The sequence below is a fragment of the Littorina saxatilis genome, linkage group LG9 (assembly GCF_037325665.1).
Source record: "Littorina saxatilis isolate snail1 linkage group LG9, US_GU_Lsax_2.0, whole genome shotgun sequence".
Taxonomy (NCBI): Eukaryota; Metazoa; Mollusca; class Gastropoda; order Littorinimorpha; family Littorinidae; genus Littorina; species Littorina saxatilis.
The window spans coordinates 60,471,815-60,489,497 of NC_090253.1; the positions used below are offsets into that span (position 1 = coordinate 60,471,815).

General features: G+C 45.5%; 1 long non-coding RNA gene across 1 annotated transcript; it reads left to right on the plus strand.

Moving 5' to 3' along the window:
• Positions 1-115: 115 nt before the first annotated feature.
• On the plus strand, positions 116-16,162 carry LOC138977493 (uncharacterized). The gene is made up of 3 exons (XR_011459308.1): positions 116-275; positions 1,070-1,187; positions 16,047-16,162. It is a non-coding gene; the product is annotated as an uncharacterized lncRNA (long non-coding RNA).
• Positions 16,163-17,683: the final 1,521 nt, after the last annotated feature.

Here is a 17,683-nt window from a genome sequence, read left to right on the forward strand (position 1 = left end):
ACTTTTCCACTTCCAACTTCTGTGGTAAAATATGATCTAATATTAGTGAAATACGGCTCGTCATTTATTATGACTCTATGGAGTGGGCGCTGGCAGTCAGAAAGTGTACTTTTTATTGTGATGATGAGATAAGTAGTTTGCATAAAAAGGGAAGCAGAGTTCAGTGGTTATCCATTCACAACACAAGTTCAGCCATTCGGTGAAAGCAGACACCCACACTCCAGCCAAGATGAAATTCCTTATCGTCTGCACACTTCTGGCCTTAGCAGCATTCGGTGAGTTTGACTTTTTTTCGTTTAGTTTGTTTGTTTCAAAGATTTGTTTTGCAAAGGCCATTTGGGAGAACTTTTCTGGCGAGTTCAAATGCAAAACGTTTACAGAACATACATTCGGAGTGGTGACAGTTAGAAACACCTGGAATTATCTTTCATCTTGCTCTACTCGTCCATAATTTTAATTGATCATTGATTGATTGATTTATTCTGCGGTTTATTTATCCACTGATTCCATCATTGATTCAATCACGTACATTCAGCTCGAAAGGCCGAGAAGCGGCTGCCTCTTTGACCTAAAGCCGAACATCCGTCTCCAGGGAACAAAGCCTTGTTATAGTAAACGGCCACAGAGATAGACTTTGCGTTGCCATGGACACCAGATGCAGGGCAGATACAAGAGGACAGAGCTACATGTCGTCGTCGACCTGGAATTTTGGGATAACTCGATTCTCGGCGATTTTGATGTTTTTGTGCTTTAGACTAAGTGAGTCATTCTCACTGAGGATTATTCTCTAAAATACGATGGACAATACATGATTTAACATTCGTTTGTCTTTGTATCCATACAAGGTACAAATATAAACACTATTTCATATCAATTTTTTTTCTGAAAAGCTGTCTAAAATGAGTTAAGCCAAAATTAAATAGATCCCTGCGCCTTGAGTCCGAGTCTGGAGATACGCGCGCGATATAAGACTTCATATAACACACCAGTCGATGTTTGCCTGTAAGACATTTTGTATTTCTCATTCATTTCATCATTCACTGATTCAATGTTCGCTGTTCACGTGCAGCTAGCACAGATGCTGAGTGCGGGCCGACGGCGTGTAACCTGCAGTGGGACCCCATCTGTGGCTCGGACGGGGTTACCTATGGCAACCAGTGCATGTTCAACGCTCAGAAGGAGTGCGAGTGAGTCAACCCGCTTGTATGCTTGTTGTACATCTATTACAGAAGCTTGTATTATAAAGTCCTAGCAATACGAGTGTGACTAGTTCTATGAACTGATATCAATAACATGAGCCAAAATCCAAAATGAAGACTATGGAAAGCCTCTCTCTCTCTTGGCGTTACCTTGTATATTTGGACTTTTTACGATGCGATGCGGGCTTCATTTGGCGGGGAGTGGGGGGGGGGGGGGGGGGGCTAGTTCAGCAATGCTGGTTGTCATTTAAGCTCAGATATACTAGGCAATCCACACTCTGTTGTTTGACTGTCTCTAAACGTGATTCACACCACACGTTGTTTGACTGTCTCTAAACGTGATTGGAGTGCACACCACACGTTGTTTGACTGTCTCTAAACGTGATTGGAGTGCACACCACACGTTGTTTGACTGTCTCTAAACGTGATTGGAGTGCACACCACACGTTGTTTGACTGTCTCTAAACGTGATTGGAGTGCACACCACACGTTGTTTGACTGTCTCTAAACGTGATTGGAGTGCACACCACACGTTGTTTGACTGTCTCTAAACGTGATTGGAGTGCACACCACACGTTGTTTGACTGTCTCTAAACGTGATTGGAGTGCACACCACACGTTGTTTGACTGTCTCTAAAGGTGATTGGAGTGCACACCACACGTTGTTTGACTGTCTCTAAAGGTGATTGGAGTGCACACCACACGTTGTTTGACTGTCTCTAAAGGTGATTGGAGTGCACACCACACGTTGTTTGACTGTCTCTAAAGGTGATTGGAGTGCACACCACACGTTGTTTGACTGTCTCTAAAGGTGATTGGAGTGCACACCACACGTTGTTTGACTGTCTCTAAAGGTGATTGGAGTGCACACCACACGTTGTTTGACTGTCTCTAAAGGTGATTGGAGTGCACACCACACGTTGTTTGACTGTCTCTAAAGGTGATTGGAGTGCACACCACACGTTGTTTGACTGTCTCTAAACGTGATTGGAGTGCACACCACACGTTGTTTGACTGTCTCTAAACGTGATTGGAGTGCACACTACACGTTGTTTGACTGTCTCTAAAGGTGATTGGAGTGCACACCACACGTTGTTTGACTGTCTCTAAAGGTGATTGGAGTGCACACCACACGTTGTTTGACTGTCTCTAAAGGTGATTGGAGTGCACACCACACGTTGTTTGACTGTCTCTAAAGGTGATTGGAGTGCACACCACACGTTGTTTGACTGTCTCTAAAGGTGATTGGAGTGCACACCACACGTTGTTTGACTGTCTCTAAAGGTGATTGGAGTGCACACCACACGTTGTTTGACTGTCTCTAAAGGTGATTGGAGTGCACACCACACGTTGTTTGACTGTCTCTAAAGGTGATTGGAGTGCACACCACACGTTGTTTGACTGTCTCTAAACGTGATTGGATTGCACACCACACGTTGTTTGACTGTCTCTAAAGGTGATTGGAGTGCACACCACACGTTGTTTGACTGTCTCTAAAGGTGATTGGAGTGCACACCACACGTTGTTTGACTGTCTCTAAACGTGATTGGAGTGCACACCACACGTTGTTTGACTGTCTCTAAACGTGATTGGAGTGCACACCACACGTTGTTTGACTGTCTCTAAACGTGATTGGAGTGCACACCACACGTTGTTTGACTGTCTCTAAAGGTGATTGGAGTGCACACCACACGTTGTTTGACTGTCTCTAAACGTGATTGGAGTGCACACCACACGTTGTTTGACTGTCTGTAAACGTGATTGGAGTGCACACCACACGTTGTTTGACTGTCTCTAAACGTGATTGGAGTGCACACCACACGTTGTTTGACTGTCTCTAAACGTGATTGGAGTGCACACCACACGTTGTTTGACTGTCTCTAAACGTGATTGGAGTGCACACCACACGTTGTTTGACTGTCTCTAAACGTGATTGGAGTGCACACCACACGTTGTTTGACTGTCTCTAAACGTGATTGGAGTGCACACCACACGTTGTTTGACTGTCTCTAAAGGTGATTGGAGTGCACACCACACGTTGTTTGACTGTCTCTAAACGTGATTGGAGTGCACACCACACGTTGTTTGACTGTCTCTAAACGTGATTGGAGTGCACACCACACGTTGTTTGACTGTCTCTAAACGTGATTGGAGTGCACACCACACGTTGTTTGACTGTCTCTAAACGTGATTGGAGTGCACACCACACGTTGTTTGACTGTCTCTAAACGTGATTGGAGTGCACACCACACGTTGTTTGACTGTCTCTAAACGTGATTGGATTGCACACCACACGTTGTTTGACTGTCTCTAAAGGTGATTGGAGTGCACACCACACGTTGTTTGACTGTCTCTAAAGGTGATTGGAGTGCACACCACACGTTGTTTGACTGTCTCTAAAGGTGATTGGAGTGCACACCACACGTTGTTTGACTGTCTCTAAAGGTGATTGGAGTGCACACCACACGTTGTTTGACTGTCTCTAAACGTGATTGGAGTGCACACCACACGTTGTTTGACTGTCTCTAAACGTGATTGGAGTGCACACCACACGTTGTTTGACTGTCTCTAAACGTGATTGGATTGCACACCACACGTTGTTTGACTGTCTCTAAAGGTGATTGGAGTGCACACCACACGTTGTTTGACTGTCTCTAAACGTGATTGGAGTGCACACCACACGTTGTTTGACTGTCTCTAAACGTGATTGGAGTGCACACCACACGTTGTTTGACTGTCTCTAAACGTGATTGGAGTGCACACCACACGTTGTTTGACTGTCTCTAAAGGTGATTGGAGTGCACACCACACGTTGTTTGACTGTCTCTAAACGTGATTGGAGTGCACACCACACGTTGTTTGACTGTCTCTAAAGGTGATTGGAGTGCACACCACACGTTGTTTGACTGTCTCTAAAGGTGATTGGAGTGCACACCACACGTTGTTTGACTGTCTCTAAAGGTGATTGGAGTGCACACCACACGTTGTTTGACTGTCTCTAAAGGTGATTGGAGTGCACACCACACGTTGTTTGACTGTCTCTAAAGGTGATTGGAGTGCACACCACACGTTGTTTGACTGTCTCTAAAGGTGATTGGAGTGCACACCACACGTTGTTTGACTGTCTCTAAACGTGATTGGAGTGCACACCACACGTTGTTTGACTGTCTCTAAAGGTGATTGGAGTGCACACCACACGTTGTTTGACTGTCTCTAAAGGTGATTGGAGTGCACACCACACGTTGTTTGACTGTCTCTAAAGGTGATTGGAGTGCACACCACACGTTGTTTGACTGTCTCTAAAGGTGATTGGAGTGCACACCACACGTTGTTTGACTGTCTCTAAAGGTGATTGGAGTGCACACCACACGTTGTTTGACTGTCTCTAAAGGTGATTGGAGTGCACACCACACGTTGTTTGACTGTCTCTAAAGGTGATTGGAGTGCACACCACACGTTGTTTGACTGTCTCTAAAGGTGATTGGAGTGCACACCACACGTTGTTTGACTGTCTCTAAAGGTGATTGGAGTGCACACCACACGTTGTTTGACTGTCTCTAAAGGTGATTGGAGTGCACACCACACGTTGTTTGACTGTCTGTAAACGTGATTGGAGTGCACACCACACGTTGTTTGACTGTCTCTAAACGTGATTGGAGTGCACACCACACGTTGTTTGACTGTCTCTAAACGTGATTGGAGTGCACACCACACGTTGTTTGACTGTCTCTAAACGTGATTGGAGTGCACACCACACGTTGTTTGACTGTCTCTAAACGTGATTGGAGTGCACACCACACGTTGTTTGACTGTCTCTAAACGTGATTGGAGTGCACACCACACGTTGTTTGACTGTCTCTAAACGTGATTGGAGTGCACACCACACGTTGTTTGACTGTCTCTAAACGTGATTGGAGTGCACACCACACGTTGTTTGACTGTCTCTAAACGTGATTGGAGTGCACACCACACGTTGTTTGACTGTCTCTAAACGTGATTGGAGTGCACACCACACGTTGTTTGACTGTCTCTAAAGGTGATTGGAGTGCACACCACACGTTGTTTGACTGTCTCTAAAGGTGATTGGAGTGCACACCACACGTTGTTTGACTGTCTCTAAAGGTGATTGGAGTGCACACCACACGTTGTTTGACTGTCTCTAAAGGTGATTGGAGTGCACACCACACGTTGTTTGACTGTCTCTAAAGGTGATTGGAGTGCACACCACACGTTGTTTGACTGTCTCTAAAGGTGATTGGAGTGCACACCACACGTTGTTTGACTGTCTCTAAACGTGATTGGAGTGCACACCACACGTTGTTTGACTGTCTCTAAAGGTGATTGGAGTGCACACCACACGTTGTTTGACTGTCTCTAAAGGTGATTGGAGTGCACACCACACGTTGTTTGACTGTCTCTAAAGGTGATTGGAGTGCACACCACACGTTGTTTGACTGTCTCTAAAGGTGATTGGAGTGCACACCACACGTTGTTTGACTGTCTCTAAAGGTGATTGGAGTGCACACCACACGTTGTTTGACTGTCTCTAAAGGTGATTGGAGTGCACACCACACGTTGTTTGACTGTCTCTAAAGGTGATTGGAGTGCACACCACACGTTGTTTGACTGTCTCTAAAGGTGATTGGAGTGCACACCACACGTTGTTTGACTGTCTCTAAAGGTGATTGGAGTGCACACCACACGTTGTTTGACTGTCTCTAAAGGTGATTGGAGTGCACACCACACGTTGTTTGACTGTCTCTAAAGGTGATTGGAGTGCACACCACACGTTGTTTGACTGTCTCTAAAGGTGATTGGAGTGCACACCACACGTTGTTTGACTGTCTCTAAAGGTGATTGGAGTGCACACCACACGTTGTTTGACTGTCTCTAAAGGTGATTGGAGTGCACACCACACGTTGTTTGACTGTCTCTAAAGGTGATTGGAGTGCACACCACACGTTGTTTGACTGTCTCTAAACGTGATTGGAGTGCACACCACACGTTGTTTGACTGTCTCTAAAGGTGATTGGAGTGCACACCACACGTTGTTTGACTGTCTCTAAAGGTGATTGGAGTGCACACCACACGTTGTTTGACTGTCTCTAAACGTGATTGGAGTGCACACCACACGTTGTTTGACTGTCTCTAAACGTGATTGGAGTGCACACCACACGTTGTTTGACTGTCTCTAAACGTGATTGGATTGCACACCACACGTTGTTTGACTGTCTCTAAAGGTGATTGGAGTGCACACCACACGTTGTTTGACTGTCTCTAAACGTGATTGGAGTGCACACCACACGTTGTTTGACTGTCTCTAAACGTGATTGGAGTGCACACCACACGTTGTTTGACTGTCTCTAAACGTGATTGGAGTGCACACCACACGTTGTTTGACTGTCTCTAAAGGTGATTGGAGTGCACACCACACGTTGTTTGACTGTCTCTAAAGGTGATTGGAGTGCACACCACACGTTGTTTGACTGTCTCTAAAGGTGATTGGAGTGCACACCACACGTTGTTTGACTGTCTCTAAAGGTGATTGGAGTGCACACCACACGTTGTTTGACTGTCTCTAAAGGTGATTGGAGTGCACACCACACGTTGTTTGACTGTCTCTAAAGGTGATTGGAGTGCACACCACACGTTGTTTGACTGTCTCTAAAGGTGATTGGAGTGCACACCACACGTTGTTTGACTGTCTCTAAAGGTGATTGGAGTGCACACCACACGTTGTTTGACTGTCTCTAAAGGTGATTGGAGTGCACACCACACGTTGTTTGACTGTCTCTAAAGGTGATTGGAGTGCACACCACACGTTGTTTGACTGTCTCTAAAGGTGATTGGAGTGCACACCACACGTTGTTTGACTGTCTCTAAACGTGATTGGAGTGCACACCACACGTTGTTTGACTGTCTCTAAACGTGATTGGAGTGCACACCACACGTTGTTTGACTGTCTCTAAACGTGATTGGAGTGCACACCACACGTTGTTTGACTGTCTCTAAAGGTGATTGGAGTGCACACCACACGTTGTTTGACTGTCTCTAAAGGTGATTGGAGTGCACACCACACGTTGTTTGACTGTCTCTAAAGGTGATTGGAGTGCACACCACACGTTGTTTGACTGTCTCTAAAGGTGATTGGAGTGCACACCACACGTTGTTTGACTGTCTCTAAAGGTGATTGGAGTGCACACCACACGTTGTTTGACTGTCTCTAAAGGTGATTGGAGTGCACACCACACGTTGTTTGACTGTCTCTAAAGGTGATTGGAGTGCACACCACACGTTGTTTGACTGTCTCTAAAGGTGATTGGAGTGCACACCACACGTTGTTTGACTGTCTGTAAACGTGATTGGAGTGCACACCACACGTTGTTTGACTGTCTCTAAACGTGATTGGAGTGCACACCACACGTTGTTTGACTGTCTCTAAAGGTGATTGGAGTGCACACCACACGTTGTTTGACTGTCTCTAAAGGTGATTGGAGTGCACACCACACGTTGTTTGACTGTCTCTAAAGGTGATTGGAGTGCACACCACACGTTGTTTGACTGTCTCTAAAGGTGATTGGAGTGCACACCACACGTTGTTTGACTGTCTCTAAAGGTGATTGGAGTGCACACCACACGTTGTTTGACTGTCTCTAAAGGTGATTGGAGTGCACACCACACGTTGTTTGACTGTCTCTAAAGGTGATTGGAGTGCACACCACACGTTGTTTGACTGTCTCTAAAGGTGATTGGAGTGCACACCACACGTTGTTTGACTGTCTCTAAACGTGATTGGAGTGCACACCACACGTTGTTTGACTGTCTCTAAAGGTGATTGGAGTGCACACCACACGTTGTTTGACTGTCTCTAAAGGTGATTGGAGTGCACACCACACGTTGTTTGACTGTCTCTAAACGTGATTGGAGTGCACACCACACGTTGTTTGACTGTCTCTAAACGTGATTGGAGTGCACACCACACGTTGTTTGACTGTCTCTAAAGGTGATTGGAGTGCACACCACACGTTGTTTGACTGTCTCTAAACGTGATTGGATTGCACACCACACGTTGTTTGACTGTCTCTAAAGGTGATTGGAGTGCACACCACACGTTGTTTGACTGTCTCTAAACGTGATTGGAGTGCACACCACACGTTGTTTGACTGTCTCTAAACGTGATTGGAGTGCACACCACACGTTGTTTGACTGTCTGTAAACGTGATTGGAGTGCACACCACACGTTGTTTGACTGTCTCTAAACGTGATTGGAGTGCACACCACACGTTGTTTGACTGTCTCTAAACGTGATTGGAGTGCACACCACACGTTGTTTGACTGTCTCTAAAGGTGATTGGAGTGCACACCACACGTTGTTTGACTGTCTCTAAACGTGATTGGAGTGCACACCACACGTTGTTTGACTGTCTCTAAACGTGATTGGAGTGCACACCACACGTTGTTTGACTGTCTCTAAACGTGATTGGAGTGCACACCACACGTTGTTTGACTGTCTCTAAACGTGATTGGAGTGCACACCACACGTTGTTTGACTGTCTCTAAACGTGATTGGAGTGCACACCACACGTTGTTTGACTGTCTCTAAACGTGATTGGAGTGCACACCACACGTTGTTTGACTGTCTCTAAACGTGATTGGAGTGCACACCACACGTTGTTTGACTGTCTCTAAAGGTGATTGGAGTGCACACCACACGTTGTTTGACTGTCTCTAAACGTGATTGGAGTGCACACCACACGTTGTTTGACTGTCTCTAAAGGTGATTGGAGTGCACACCACACGTTGTTTGACTGTCTCTAAAGGTGATTGGAGTGCACACCACACGTTGTTTGACTGTCTCTAAACGTGATTGGAGTGCACACCACACGTTGTTTGACTGTCTCTAAACGTGATTGGAGTGCACACCACACGTTGTTTGACTGTCTCTAAACGTGATTGGAGTGCACACCACACGTTGTTTGACTGTCTCTAAACGTGATTGGATTGCACACCACACGTTGTTTGACTGTCTCTAAAGGTGATTGGAGTGCACACCACACGTTGTTTGACTGTCTCTAAAGGTGATTGGAGTGCACACCACACGTTGTTTGACTGTCTCTAAAGGTGATTGGAGTGCACACCACACGTTGTTTGACTGTCTCTAAACGTGATTGGAGTGCACACCACACGTTGTTTGACTGTCTCTAAAGGTGATTGGAGTGCACACCACACGTTGTTTGACTGTCTCTAAACGTGATTGGAGTGCACACCACACGTTGTTTGACTGTCTCTAAAGGTGATTGGAGTGCACACCACACGTTGTTTGACTGTCTTCTAAACGTGATTGGAGTGCACACCACACGTTGTTTGACTGTCTCTAAAGGTGATTGGAGTGCACACCACACGTTGTTTGACTGTCTCTAAACGTGATTGGAGTGCACACCACACGTTGTTTGACTGTCTCTAACGTGATTGGAGTGCACACCACACGTTGTTTGACTGTCTCTAAACGTGATTGGAGTGCACACCACACGTTGTTTGACTGTCTCTAAACGTGATTGGAGTGCACACCACACGTTGTTTGACTGTCTCTAAACGTGATTGGAGTGCACACCACACGTTGTTTGACTGTCTCTAAACGTGATTGGAGTGCACACCACACGTTGTTTGACTGTCTGTAAACGTGATTGGAGTGCACACCACACGTTGTTTGACTGTCTCTAAACGTGATTGGAGTGCACACCACACGTTGTTTGACTGTCTCTAAAGGTGATTGGAGTGCACACCACACGTTGTTTGACTGTCTCTAAACGTGATTGGAGTGCACACCACACGTTGTTTGACTGTCTCTAAACGTGATTGGAGTGCACACCACACGTTGTTTGACTGTCTCTAAACGTGATTGGAGTGCACACCACACGTTGTTTGACTGTCTCTAAACGTGATTGGAGTGCACACCACACGTTGTTTGACTGTCTCTAAAGGTGATTGGAGTGCACACCACACGTTGTTTGACTGTCTCTAAACGTGATTGGAGTGCACACCACACGTTGTTTGACTGTCTCTAAACGTGATTGGAGTGCACACCACACGTTGTTTGACTGTCTCTAAACGTGATTGGAGTGCACACCACACGTTGTTTGACTGTCTCTAAACGTGATTGGAGTGCACACCACACGTTGTTTGACTGTCTCTAAAGGTGATTGGAGTGCACACCACACGTTGTTTGACTGTCTCTAAAGGTGATTGGAGTGCACACCACACGTTGTTTGACTGTCTGTAAACGTGATTGGAGTGCACACCACACGTTGTTTGACTGTCTCTAAACGTGATTGGAGTGCACACCACACGTTGTTTGACTGTCTCTAAACGTGATTGGAGTGCACACCATACGTTGTTTGACTGTCTCTAAACGTGATTGGAGTGCACACCACACGTTGTTTGACTGTCTCTAAACGTGATTGGAGTGCACACCACACGTTGTTTGACTGTCTCTAAACGTGATTGGAGTGCACACCACACGTTGTTTGACTGTCTCTAAAGGTGATTGGAGTGCACACCACACGTTGTTTGACTGTCTCTAAAGGTGATTGGAGTGCACACCACACGTTGTTTGACTGTCTCTAAAGGTGATTGGAGTGCACACCACACGTTGTTTGACTGTCTCTAAAGGTGATTGGAGTGCACACCACACGTTGTTTGACTGTCTCTAAACGTGATTGGAGTGCACACCACACGTTGTTTGACTGTCTCTAAAGGTGATTGGAGTGCACACCACACGTTGTTTGACTGTCTCTAAAGGTGATTGGAGTGCACACCACACGTTGTTTGACTGTCTCTAAAGGTGATTGGAGTGCACACCACACGTTGTTTGACTGTCTCTAAACGTGATTGGAGTGCACACCACACGTTGTTTGACTGTCTCTAAAGGTGATTGGAGTGCACACCACACGTTGTTTGACTGTCTCTAAACGTGATTGGAGTGCACACCACACGTTGTTTGACTGTCTCTAAAGGTGATTGGAGTGCACACCACACGTTGTTTGACTGTCTCTAAAGGTGATTGGAGTGCACACCACACGTTGTTTGACTGTCTCTAAACGTGATTGGAGTGCACACCACACGTTGTTTGACTGTCTCTAAAGGTGATTGGAGTGCACACCACACGTTGTTTGACTGTCTCTAAACGTGATTGGAGTGCACACCACACGTTGTTTGACTGTCTCTAAAGGTGATTGGAGTGCACACCACACGTTGTTTGACTGTCTCTAAACGTGATTGGAGTGCACACCACACGTTGTTTGACTGTCTCTAAAGGTGATTGGAGTGCACACCACACGTTGTTTGACTGTCTCTAAACGTGATTGGAGTGCACACCACACGTTGTTTGACTGTCTCTAAACGTGATTGGAGTGCACACCACACGTTGTTTGACTGTCTCTAAACGTGATTGGAGTGCACACCACACGTTGTTTGACTGTCTCTAAAGGTGATTGGAGTGCACACCACACGTTGTTTGACTGTCTCTAAAGGTGATTGGAGTGCACACCACACGTTGTTTGACTGTCTCTAAAGGTGATTGGAGTGCACACCACACGTTGTTTGACTGTCTCTAAAGGTGATTGGAGTGCACACCACACGTTGTTTGACTGTCTCTAAAGGTGATTGGAGTGCACACCACACGTTGTTTGACTGTCTCTAAAGGTGATTGGAGTGCACACCACACGTTGTTTGACTGTCTCTAAAGGTGATTGGAGTGCACACCACACGTTGTTTGACTGTCTCTAAAGGTGATTGGAGTGCACACCACACGTTGTTTGACTGTCTCTAAACGTGATTGGAGTGCACACCACACGTTGTTTGACTGTCTCTAAACGTGATTGGAGTGCACACCACACGTTGTTTGACTGTCTCTAAACGTGATTGGAGTGCACACCACACGTTGTTTGACTGTCTCTAAAGGTGATTGGAGTGCACACCACACGTTGTTTGACTGTCTCTAAAGGTGATTGGAGTGCACACCACACGTTGTTTGACTGTCTCTAAAGGTGATTGGAGTGCACACCACACGTTGTTTGACTGTCTCTAAAGGTGATTGGAGTGCACACCACACGTTGTTTGACTGTCTCTAAAGGTGATTGGAGTGCACACCACACGTTGTTTGACTGTCTCTAAAGGTGATTGGAGTGCACACCACACGTTGTTTGACTGTCTCTAAAGGTGATTGGAGTGCACACCACACGTTGTTTGACTGTCTCTAAAGGTGATTGGAGTGCACACCACACGTTGTTTGACTGTCTCTAAAGGTGATTGGAGTGCACACCACACGTTGTTTGACTGTCTCTAAACGTGATTGGAGTGCACACCACACGTTGTTTGACTGTCTCTAAACGTGATTGGAGTGCACACCACACGTTGTTTGACTGTCTCTAAAGGTGATTGGAGTGCACACCACACGTTGTTTGACTGTCTCTAAAGGTGATTGGAGTGCACACCACACGTTGTTTGACTGTCTCTAAAGGTGATTGGAGTGCACACCACACGTTGTTTGACTGTCTCTAAAGGTGATTGGAGTGCACACCACACGTTGTTTGACTGTCTCTAAAGGTGATTGGAGTGCACACCACACGTTGTTTGACTGTCTCTAAAGGTGATTGGAGTGCACACCACACGTTGTTTGACTGTCTCTAAAGGTGATTGGAGTGCACACCACACGTTGTTTGACTGTCTCTAAAGGTGATTGGAGTGCACACCACACGTTGTTTGACTGTCTCTAAACGTGATTGGAGTGCACACCACACGTTGTTTGACTGTCTCTAAAGGTGATTGGAGTGCACACCACACGTTGTTTGACTGTCTCTAAAGGTGATTGGAGTGCACACCACACGTTGTTTGACTGTCTCTAAACGTGATTGGAGTGCACACCACACGTTGTTTGACTGTCTCTAAACGTGATTGGAGTGCACACCACACGTTGTTTGACTGTCTCTAAAGGTGATTGGAGTGCACACCACACGTTGTTTGACTGTCTCTAAACGTGATTGGAGTGCACACCACACGTTGTTTGACTGTCTCTAAAGGTGATTGGAGTGCACACCACACGTTGTTTGACTGTCTCTAAACGTGATTGGAGTGCACACCACACGTTGTTTGACTGTCTCTAAACGTGATTGGAGTGCACACCACACGTTGTTTGACTGTCTCTAAACGTGATTGGAGTGCACACCACACGTTGTTTGACTGTCTCTAAACGTGATTGGAGTGCACACCACACGTTGTTTGACTGTCTCTAAAGGTGATTGGAGTGCACACCACACGTTGTTTGACTGTCTCTAAACGTGATTGGAGTGCACACCACACGTTGTTTGACTGTCTCTAAACGTGATTGGAGTGCACACCACACGTTGTTTGACTGTCTCTAAAGGTGATTGGAGTGCACACCACACGTTGTTTGACTGTCTGTAAACGTGATTGGAGTGCACACCACACGTTGTTTGACTGTCTCTAAACGTGATTGGAGTGCACACCACACGTTGTTTGACTGTCTCTAAACGTGATTGGAGTGCACACCACACGTTGTTTGACTGTCTCTAAACGTGATTGGAGTGCACACCACACGTTGTTTGACTGTCTCTAAAGGTGATTGGAGTGCACACCACACGTTGTTTGACTGTCTCTAAAGGTGATTGGAGTGCACACCACACGTTGTTTGACTGTCTCTAAACGTGATTGGAGTGCACACCACACGTTGTTTGACTGTCTCTAAACGTGATTGGATTGCACACCACACGTTGTTTGACTGTCTCTAAACGTGATTGGAGTGCACACCACACGTTGTTTGACTGTCTCTAAACGTGATTGGAGTGCACACCACACGTTGTTTGACTGTCTCTAAAGGTGATTGGAGTGCACACCACACGTTGTTTGACTGTCTCTAAACGTGATTGGAGTGCACACCACACGTTGTTTGACTGTCTCTAAAGGTGATTGGAGTGCATACCACACGTTGTTTGACTGTTTCTAAACGTGATTGGAGTGCACACCACACGTTGTTTGACTGTCTCTAAAGGTGATTGGAGTGCATACCACACGTTGTTTGACTGTTTCTAAACGTGATTGGAGTGCACACCACACGTTGTTTGACTGTCTCTAAAGGTGATTGGAGTGCACACCACACGTTGTTTGACTGTCTCTAAACGTGATTGGAGTGCACACCACACGTTGTTTGACTGTCTTTAACGTGATTGGAGTGCACACCACACGTTGTTTGACTGTCTCTAAACGTGATTGGAGTGCACACCACACGTTGTTTGACTGTCTCTAAACGTGATTGGAGTGCACACCACACGTTGTTTGACTGTCTCTAAACGTGATTGGAGTGCACACCACACGTTGTTTGACTGTCTCTAAACGTGATTGGAGTGCACACCACACGTTGTTTGACTGTCTCTAAACGTGATTGGAGTGCACACCACACGTTGTTTGACTGTCTCTAAACGTGATTGGAGTGCACACCACACGTTGTTTGACTGTCTCTAAAGGTGATTGGAGTGCACACCACACGTTGTTTGACTGTCTCTAAACGTGATTGGAGTGCACACCACACGTTGTTTGACTGTCTCTAAACGTGATTGGAGTGCACACCACACGTTGTTTGACTGTCTCTAAACGTGATTGGAGTTCACACCACACGTTGTTTGACTGTCTCTAAACGTGATTGGAGTGCACACCACACGTTGTTTGACTGTCTCTAAAGGTGATTGGAGTGCACACCACACGTTGTTTGACTGTCTCTAAACGTGATTGGAGTGCACACCACACGTTGTTTGACTGTCTCTAAACGTGATTGGAGTGCACACCACACGTTGTTTGACTGTCTCTAAACGTGATTGGAGTGCACACCACACGTTGTTTGACTGTCTCTAAACGTGATTGGAGTGCACACCACACGTTGTTTGACTGTCTCTAAAGGTGATTGGAGTGCACACCACACGTTGTTTGACTGTCTCTAAAGGTGATTGGAGTGCACACCACACGTTGTTTGACTGTCTCTAAACGTGATTGGAGTGCACACCACACGTTGTTTGACTGTCTCTAAACGTGATTGGAGTGCACACCACACGTTGTTTGACTGTCTCTAAACGTGATTGGAGTGCACACCACACGTTGTTTGACTGTCTCTAAACGTGATTGGAGTGCACACCACACGTTGTTTGACTGTCTCTAAAGGTGATTGGAGTGCACACCACACGTTGTTTGACTGTCTCTAAACGTGATTGGAGTGCACACCACACGTTGTTTGACTGTCTCTAAAGGTGATTGGAGTGCACACCACACGTTGTTTGACTGTCTCTAAACGTGATTGGAGTGCACACCACACGTTGTTTGATTGTCTCTAAAGGTGATTGGAGTGCACACCACACGTTGTTTGACTGTCTCTAAAGGTGATTGGAGTGCACACCACACGTTGTTTGACTGTCTCTAAAGGTGATTGGAGTGCACACCACACGTTGTTTGACTGTCTCTAAAGGTGATTGGAGTGCACACCACACGTTGTTTGATTGTATCATACGTGAGAGCGCCCATCCAAGTGTTAGATAAACCGTCTTTTCACACGTGTATATATCATGTAAATAAGGTCGGGTCAAACTACGGTCTGGAAGTAATATTCCGCTCCTCATGACGACTGCTTTCGCTTGCATTTTAATCTTTAAAAAAACAAAACATATCGTGTCAACCTGGTATCGCACAGCAAACCATGTAGCATTCTGTGCGCCTTGAACGTTTATCTAGTGCATATGACAATCTGCAGTTACATACATTTACTAAGACTTGTTTCTATGGTGACAGCCCCAGCCTTACCGTGGCCAACCCAGATGGAGCTTGTTGACGAAATGCGAGACAATAACAAACTGCAAGTCATTCCCGCTGGCTGACTTCTCATTAAATAGCATGCTATGAACAAAGGTGTTGCTTGCATGTTGTTGTTGTTCGTGGTGGTGATGGTTGTGTGTGTGTGTATGTGTGTGTGTGTGTGTGTGTGTGTGTGTGTGTGTGTGTGTGTGTGTGTAACAGACAGGCATACACATGCACAGAAAAACAAACATTCACAACAATTGGACTGGCAGACAGGTCGACAGACAGAAGACGGGCACAAACAACACACAAGCCTACTACAACACACACACACACACACACACACACACACACACACACACACACACACACACACACACACACACATACACACACACACACACACACACATATATATATATATATATCCCATGACCTCCCTTCTTTGTCTCTGTTACTTCAGTATGGGTATATATGTTGTATTTTTATAGCTCAATAAATACATCATGGACTCCAAAAAATATATGATAGTGCAGATTCCGATTTGGGCAAAGGACTACTTTCCTCCCGACCTTTGACCTCGCGCCGAACAATGTGACACAGAATTTGTATGAAGTTCTAAAATCGTATTGCACGGCTCAGAAAACCATATCAGTTGCACGCAAAAATGAATCTCAGAACTGATCTGATGTATGATATGCAATAAGCAAAAGTTTCTTTCATTATGAAAGCAATGCAGGTCGAAAAAAACGAACATTCAACTTACAAGATAACCAGATGCTAGCGAACCAAAACAAAAACACGAGTACCCTCCCCTTGCATCGTTAGCAGACGACTTTTGAGAATCTGTCGGTAGTGTGTTTTGGTGTGCGCCTTCAGCTATCAAACATCGGCTGTTTCACGTGTCTACTCTTTTGCCTGGCTCTGCAGTAAGTCCACATATTTTTCCGTAATCCAGTCATATTCCTTCAAAATGCAATCAATCGGCGGTGACAGACGTGTCGGTCGCGTTTTCCTCTCACCCATACCAGTTTAAGTTCATCCATGCAAACACACTCGCAAAACAGTTTATCACGTAGATACATTTCAAATAGGGAGCAAATGGTTAAATCTAAACCTACATATTTGTTCCCTAAAATTTGCTTCTCTGTCAATAAGCCTAATTACACACGTTCGAGAAAAACAACGTGGAATCGATTCTGAATCGAGTAAGCCAAATGGGTCCCAAACCCGTTTCGCCCGTTCTGCCGACCTGAAACGCAAAACAAAAGAATTGTGCGCTTCAACTAAATTAATTTCTATTCGACTTCATTACTTTCTTGCAACTTATGAACCTTTACTTAAAGCTTTTAAATGGTCTGAAAGTAGTGTTACCGCGTACTTATCGATGCACTCATTCGTTTTATTTTTTCAGCGACGGTCACTTAGTTTAAGGTTGCAAAAGGGCTAAGTCTCGCTGGCAACAGTTTTACCCTGCACAGATCGCAACAGTGCCGCTAGTAGTCTACACTTTGTGTTTGATGGTAGAATGGGATATACAGATTACAACACTCGTGGTTTTTTATATGGCTTGTATTTCAGTCAAGACCCAGCGGGAATATCAATCGAGAGCCACTCGCCAGAGGCTCGTG